Source organism: Pteropus vampyrus, unplaced genomic scaffold (assembly GCF_000151845.1).
Source record: "Pteropus vampyrus isolate Shadow unplaced genomic scaffold, Pvam_2.0 Scaffold1, whole genome shotgun sequence".
Classification (NCBI taxonomy): Eukaryota; Metazoa; Chordata; class Mammalia; order Chiroptera; family Pteropodidae; genus Pteropus; species Pteropus vampyrus.
The window spans coordinates 7447329-7452257 of record NW_011888782.1 but is presented as its reverse complement, the minus strand read 5'-3'; the positions used below and the strand labels follow the sequence as shown (position 1 = coordinate 7452257).

At 35.2% G+C, this 4929-nt stretch overlaps 1 pseudogene; it reads left to right on the top strand.

The window, feature by feature from the left end:
- The first annotated feature begins 3038 nt into the window (after positions 1-3038).
- On the top strand, positions 3039-3745 carry LOC105288633 (annotated as a pseudogene).
- The last annotated feature ends 1184 nt before the right edge of the window (positions 3746-4929 follow it).

The window sequence follows — 4929 nt, the reverse complement described above, 5'->3', positions numbered from 1 at the left end:
CATAACCCTCAGTCCCTTAATATTTCCTACCCCCTTCACCTTTTGGATGTAGAAGATATGAGTTTAGCTTTTCTAGGAAATACAACCTAGAAATTCTATTCAGCCTGACCCTGCTAGCGACAAATGTTCCAACTCCCAGATATTTGCCCAATATCAAAATTGTTCCCTGCTGATCCTCCTACTAAACACACACACACACACACACAAACACACACAATATTATTGTCATCTTTGGGAACAAATTGTAATATTATAGTACCCGTATATATGATAGCAAATTTCCCAAATTGGAATCAAACATTTACTAAAGAATTGCAGGTGTCTTTAAAATAATCAGGTTAGTCTCAAATGCAAGAAGAAAGAAAACAAATAATCTGGCAATCAGTACACCATCAGCATCATTAACTCTAATCTCTAGAGTCTACTTCTTTTAGATGGAAGAGCAAAATAAGAAAATCTCAAAGCTATACTATATGACAGTCAATTACATTTTGATAGAACAGTTTCATGCTTCTATCTGTAATTAAAGTCAGCAGTCTTATAAATTAAATTCCTACGAAGGGGAAATTGGATGGGAGAAAAGGGAGCATTTAGTTGTTTCTAGGATAAAAGCTGAGAAATAAATGGTGAATAAGACAAACTATCTCTGTATAGTCCAAGTTATTGACCCATTTACAGGGCATATTGTGATTAGGACATATGTATAACATCATAAGCGTGTTAGAAACTATTTAATTGGCAGACTGCACAATGGTTTATTGTCATTGATTCTAATTCACTGTATGCTGCAAATAATATATCTCAATAATGGAAAGTTTTAAATGTTATACATAATCTGTAAAGGAGGATAAAACTGCTGTAAACAATTAAGTATCATTGTCCACAATGGTAGATTTGACTTAAATCTTACCCCTTCTTCTGTGGACTTAGTCATGTTAATTGCTTTTGGACAGTGGGAAGTTAGCAGACATGATGCAAGCAGAGGATCAAAAACTGCTGGCATAGTTGGTCTCGCTCACTTTGCAGTATTACCATCACCCTGAGAATAAAATTCCCACCTTTATCTGCTGATCCAAGAAGGAAACTTTTTAAAAAGTGGAATAGTGCCCACCCAAAAGATGTGCAGCCCAAGACCAGCTTTAGACCAATACTGACTGAAGATTGATGAAGTGAGCTCAGGTGAGACCAGTATACTCATCCCATAGAATATAGCCTAAATCAGCCAACCATCAGCCACTGAGCTGCAGATGCATGAGAAATAGAAGCTTACAGTTCTGTTACGACATTGTATTTTTGTGGCAGTAGCTAATTGATAGATCTTCCAAATAAAGCTTAATTCCTCAACACAGAGTCCAAAGTCCTCCAGTCTCTTACAGCTCTTTACCTCATTTAGTCATTCATTTATCCATTCAACTAACAAATATTTAAGTACCTAGTACATGTCAGTTACTATTCTGGCACCAAGGACATAGTTATCAAAAAGTTTAACAAAAGTTCATACTAGTATGGAGATTACACTCTAGACAGCAGTCCCTAACCTTTCTGGCATCAGAGACCAGTGGTCCTATGAGAATCTAATGCCTGATGATCTGAGGTGGAGCTGAGGCAGTGATGCTAGTGTGCTGGGGTGCAGCTGCAAATACAGATGAAGCTTCATTCATTCACCTGGCACTCACCTCCTGCTGTGCAGCCTGCTTCCTAACCGACCACAGATCAATACCAATCTGTGGCCTGGGAGTTGGGGAACCCTGTTCTAGAAGATAGAAAAAAAACAATCAACAAACAAAACATGACAAGTAGTGATAACTTCAATGAACAAAGCCAAATAAAAGTAGAAAGAAGGATGGTGGTAATAGGGTGGTCAGGAAATACCTCTCTACTAAGGTGACACTTGAGCAGACATCTGAATTAAAAGAAAGAACAAAAGATGTATATATTTCAGAGAAAAGAATTCCAACAGTCAAAAGGAACAGAAAATGCAAAAACCCTAGGGAGAACATGCTAAATGTATTTCAGCAAGAGCGTGGAGACTTATTTTGAAGCACATTAAGATAAATATAAAAGAATCAAAGAATATCCACTACAGAAAAATTAAATTGCAAAGGAAGAAAGTAAGAAAAGAACTACAAAACAGACAATTAATGAAATGGCAATAGTAAGTCAATAATTACTACCAATAATCAATAACTATCAATACTTACTTTAACCGAAAATGGATTAGACTCAATTAAGAAACAGTGACTGAAGGAATTAAAAAAAAAAAACTTAATTTCCAACTATATGCTGTCTACAAGAGACTCACTTTTGACTTAAAGACATACATTGGCTGAAAGGGAGAGAAAAAAGATATTCCGTGCAAATGGAAACAAAAAGACAGGGATGGCTATACTTATATCAGACAAAATAAACTTTAAGGCAAAACTGTCATAAGTGACAAAGGGTCAATTCAAAAAGAAGATATGACAATTACAAATATGCACCTAATATTAGATTAACTGTAAGCACTCTGACAAATTTGAAGAGAGAAGTAGACAACAATATAATAATAGTAGCAGACTTCAATACCAAACTTACAATAATGGACAAATCATCTGGACAGAAAATCAATAAGAAAAAAGAAGACTTGAACTATGCTATAGACAAATGAACCTAATAGGCATATGAAGAACATCCCACTCAACAACACATAAAACATTCTTCAGGAAAAAAAAGTTATCCAGGATAAGTCACATATTAGGTCACAAAACAAATCTTAACAAATTTAAGAGGATGAAAATCATCTCAATTATCTTTTCTAACCACAATGGAATAAAACTAGAAGTCAATAACAAAAGGTAAATGGAAAAATTCACAAATACATGGAAATTAAACAACACATTCTTAAACAACTTTAAGGTCAAAGAAGAAATCAAAAGAAAAATCAGAATATATCTAAAGGCAAATGAAAACAAAAACACAACATACCAAAACAGATGAGATAAAGCAAAAAGAGTACTGCTCTTTTTCTAGATGTCTTGGAGGCAGTTGGCTGCTTCAGGATGAAGCTGACTATCTCTTTTCCAGCCCCTGGCTTCTAGAAACTCATTGAAGTGGACAATGAATGCAAACTTTGTACCTTTTTCAAGAAGCATGTGGTCACAGAAGTTGCTGCTGACACTCTGGGTGAAGAATGAAAGGGCTATGTGGTTCAAATCAGGGGTGGGATTCCCCATGAAGCAAGGTGTCTTGACTCATGGCTATGTCCGCCTGTTACTGAGTAATGGGCATTCCTGTTATGACCAAAGAGAACTGGATAAAGTGCAAATATATTCAGGGTCACATTGTAATGACAATCTCAACCCAGTCATTGTAAAAGGGGAGAAAGATATTCATGGTCTCATTCATACTACTGTGCCTCATTGCCTGGGGCCCAAAAAAGCTAGCAGAGTCCTCAACTTTTTAGTTTCTCCAAAGAAGATGATGTTTGCCAATATGTTGTGAGAAAGCCCCTAAACAAAGAAGGTAAGAAACCTAGAACCAAAGAACCCAAGATTCAGTGTCTTGTTCCTCCACACATCTTGCAACATAAACATTAGCATGTTGCTCTGAAAAAAAAAAGCATACTAAGAAAAGTAAGGAAAAGGTCACAGAATATGCTAAATTTTTGGACAAGAGAATGAAGCAGGCCAAAGAGAAATGCCAGGAACAGATTTCCAAGAGACACAGGCTGTCCTCTCTGAGAGCTTCTACCTCTGGGTCCAGTTAAAAATAAATTTTCTAAGAATAACAAATAAGATTAGACATCAAAAAAAAAAAATAGAAAGAAAGAAAAAGAAAAACGTGTACAAACAGGGAAGTTAGGATAAAGCCTATATTAATAAACTAATAACAAGTAAACAACCTTATATTACACCTCAAGAAACTAGAAAAAGAACAAACTAAGCCTGAAGTTTGCAGAATGAAGGAAATTAAGACTAAAGCAGAAATAAATAAAATAGAGAACAGAATAGAAAAAAAATTGACAAAGAGTAGTTCTTTGAATAAACAAAATTGACAACACCTTAACTAAACCAAGAAAAAAAGAGAGAAGGCTAAATAAGAAATGGAAGAGGGAACATTACAAATGATGCCACAGAAATAAAAAAAAGATTGTAAGGCACTATTATGAATAATTACAGTAAGTCTTCACTTAACGTCTTTAATAGTTTCTTAGAAACTGCATGAAACATATATAATGAAACCAGCTTTATCATAGGCTGACTGATATATACAACAGTTAAGTTTCCATAGCATATTTCACAAAAATATCAACAAATTTCTAATAAAGACCCCAAAACACTTTAATATTAAACATTGAAATAAATATGAGCTATACATGCATTTAAGAAAGATTAATAAAAACAAGATAATTATTTTCCATGTTGCCTATTCCAGGTTGCAGCTGTCTGGGGCCTATCCCAGCAGCTCAGGGAGTAGAGCAGGATACTGGCCATTCCATCACAGGACACACACACACTCACACACACACACACACACACACACACACACTCACTCATATTGGGGCAATTTAGACACATGAATTAACCTAATGTGCACATTTGGGGATGTGGAAGGAAACAAGTGTATCCAGAGAAAAACCACACAGACATGGGGAGAACATGCAAACTCCACAAACAGGAATCAATTTTCTTTTCTTGTCAACATTATAACAAAATGACATTATTTGAGGATTTGCTATATACTCCAACAAATAGGATGACCTAGAAGAAATGGATAACTTTCTAGAAACATGAGAGACTGAACCAAGAAATAGAAAAGCCTAAAGAAACCAGTAACAAATAATGACATTGAATTAGTCATCAAAATCCTTCCAACAACAAACAAAGCCCAGAACCATGTGGCTTCAAAAGTGAATTCTACCAAAATTTGAAAAAGAATACTAATATTTCT